At 40.2% G+C, this 3186-nt stretch overlaps 1 non-coding gene across 1 annotated transcript; it reads right to left on the reverse strand.

Moving 5' to 3' along the window:
• Positions 1 to 1830: 1830 nt before the first annotated feature.
• TRNAW-CCA (transfer RNA tryptophan (anticodon CCA)) lies at positions 1831 to 1902 on the reverse strand. Its single transcript has one exon. It is a non-coding gene; the product is annotated as a tRNA-Trp (tRNA).
• Between the last annotated feature and the right edge of the window lie 1284 nt (positions 1903 to 3186).

Raw genomic sequence — 3186 nt, forward strand, 5'->3', positions numbered from 1 at the left:
CGCTGGAGCCGCATACCCCAAGACTGGTCTGACGTATGTGGTATACTATATGGTATACTATATACGTATGTGGTATACTACGAGGGGGCCTCGTAGCCTGGTGGATAGCGCGCAGGACTCGTAATTCTGTGGCGCGGGTTCGATTCCCGCACGAGGCAGAAACATATGGGCAAAGTTTCTTTCACCCTGAATGCCCCTGTTACCTAGCAGTAAATAGGTACCTGGGAGTTAGTCAGCTGTCACGGGCTGCTTCCTGGGGGTGGAGGCCTGGTCGAGGACCGGGCCGCGGGGACACTAAAAAAGCCCCGAAATCATCTCAAGATAACCTCAAGATACTAGGTTCTGAATGATTCCCTACACAAGTTTCAATAGATAGTTCTTTTGTTGGCCACATTAGCATATGCCGCTGATGGTATCCTTTTAATGTGGGCTTCAGGGATATATATATATATAATATATATATATATATATATATATATATATATATATATATATATATATATATATATATATATATATATATATATATATATATATATATATATATATATGTGTGTGTGTGTGTGTATATCACGAAAATAAACACGTGATTAATATATATATATATATATATATATATATAACTGGTACTCGATTCTGATTATTGTTTTATCTGAAATTTTCAGAGACTTTCGACTGAGTATTGTTTCAAAGAGCTTTTCAAACACCTTCGATTCAAATTGTTGTTGAGTCCGATTGTTCAGACACATTCAATTCTGATTGTTGTTGAATCTCATTTGGTCCAACACTTACAATTGTGATTGTTGCAGAACATAATTACACTGAGGTTTTCCAGGATATTTTCTACCTTATTCATAACGTAATTAACGTATTCATTTTTACTTTTTCATTTTCACTATTCTGTTTTTGCTGTGGCTAATTAGACAGCTTAATTTGTTTATTTTTTTGTTGGTTAAATGAAAGGTTGTGTCTTCATTCGTGGAGGATTAAGGCTTAGCTTAACTCATCTTATGAGTGTCAGCCTTCTTGAGGTTATCTTGAGATGATTTCGGGGCTTTAGTGTCCCCGCGGCCCGGTCCTCGACCAGGCCTCCACCCCCAGGAAGCAGCCCGTGACAGTTGACTAACACCCAGGTACCTATTTTACTGCTAGGTAACAGGGGCATAGGGTGAAAGAAACTCTGCCCAATGTTTCTTGCCGGCGCCTGAGATCGAACCCAGGACCACAGGATCACAGGTCCAGCGTGCTGTCCGCTCTGCCGACCGGCTCCTTTGACTCATACTCATATGTATGTTTGACAATTAACTCATAACTTAATGAGTATTACGTTTAACCCATCCAGTAGACCGATATACTTCACTCATCCCATTCTGGGTTGGACAGTAGAGCGAGAGTCTTGCTTCATGCTGGTCCGAGTTCAATCCCCGATCGTCCAAGAGGTTGGGAGGGATAATGTCTTTCCCTCCGTTTCATCCCAAATTCCGATCCCGTATCCTTCCAAGTGGTGTATAGTAGCAATGGTGCTTTATCATAATGGCTGACCCCTATTATGAGTTAAAACTTGATTCATTCCCTTATGAGTTTTACCCTAGAATCATCCCTTCATGAGTATTAGCACTGACTCATCCTCTTATGAGGGTTACAACTGACTCATATCCTACCTTACCTTGAGGTTACCTTGAGGTGCTTCCGGGGCTTAGTGTCCCCGCGGCCCGGTCGTCGACCAGGCCTCCTGGTTGCTGGACTGGTCAACCAGGCTGTTGGACGCGGCTGCTCGCAGCCTGACGTATGAGTCACAGCCTGGTTGATCAGGTATAAAAGACCCCACAGTGACCCCGGAGTGACTCGAACACCCAGCCTTCTGATCTGGAGTCAGACGCGCTACCATTGCGCCACGAGGCCCTTCCTGATGAGAATTATGCTTGATTCATCCTGGTTATAAGTGATACCATTGACTCATCCCCTTAATGGGTCTCAGCCTTGACTCATTTCCTATATGAGACGTTATGAGTAATTATACTCACGATCGATGTCACGTTGCAGTATTAATTACCCGGTTAATTATTCACCTTTGTTGCTAATTTTGTTTATTTGTTAAGAATTTGTTGAAGATTTTTTAGATTTTTGCTGAAATATGTTGGAACTTTTTATTTATTCCTTATCTATTTTAATATGTTGCAGATTTTATTATGTATGTTGCACATATTATTGCATTTATTGATTTTTATTAAATATGTTGCATATTTTGTTGCAGATTTTGCTGTTATGTTTTATACGTGGTTATTATTAACTTTCTTCCTTAAATTACATTCTAAAATGAACCAAGAAGTAAGATCATTTATGGTAGAGATAATTAGCATAAGTATCTTTGTATTAATAATTGGTATTGTGGTAGTTATGTGTTCAGACGTGATGACGTCACACAAGGATTGCCAGGTACTGATAAGATATAATAAGAAATGCAAAGATAATAATAATAATATTAATAATAAGAATAAAATGCAGTATTAATAAAAGTTACATATCGAGATCTGTGGTTAAAGAGATACATCTCTGTCTCTCCGAGTTTGGAGGTCACTTGGTGCTAGTTTCATCAAACTTTGCACCCTGATTTCTGTGGGGTACGTGCCCAACATGGTCGGAGAAACGAGTGAAACGAGTGCCATTAACACGGTGCCAGTGGAAACACAATGACTGATCTTGGAATATCATATAATCTGAACTCAGGATTATTATATATTTGTCTTTATATAATATAAAAATGCCGTACTGATGTCCACAAATTTTAGACATAATTCTATCATACTTTGTCTGGGTTTTGAGCTTGTAACGTTATCACCATCGGGTCTACGACCATCATGTTCCCTCCTCCCAGTACACACACTCCCCGGTAACGCCCGGGACACATCCATGCAGCCACATGCCATCCGTACGAGTATGAGTGTGTGTTTGTGTGGTTGTATATATGTTGCATTTAAGTGTTTTGCATTACCGGCGGGAGAGTTCGGGTTTTAAGAGCAACATATCGATGTTGTAGGACCAAATAGGTGAGTACACAAAGGATAAGTATACACACATATACACCCCGCCCCTCGTAACAGGGGTGACCAAGTCCCAACCTACGTATAACATCGCGGAATTAACACTATCCAAATTGCTGTTGTAATGGAATAAACGTCCTAACAC

The sequence above is a fragment of the Procambarus clarkii genome, chromosome 85 (assembly GCF_040958095.1).
Source record: "Procambarus clarkii isolate CNS0578487 chromosome 85, FALCON_Pclarkii_2.0, whole genome shotgun sequence".
Taxonomy (NCBI): Eukaryota; Metazoa; Arthropoda; class Malacostraca; order Decapoda; family Cambaridae; genus Procambarus; species Procambarus clarkii.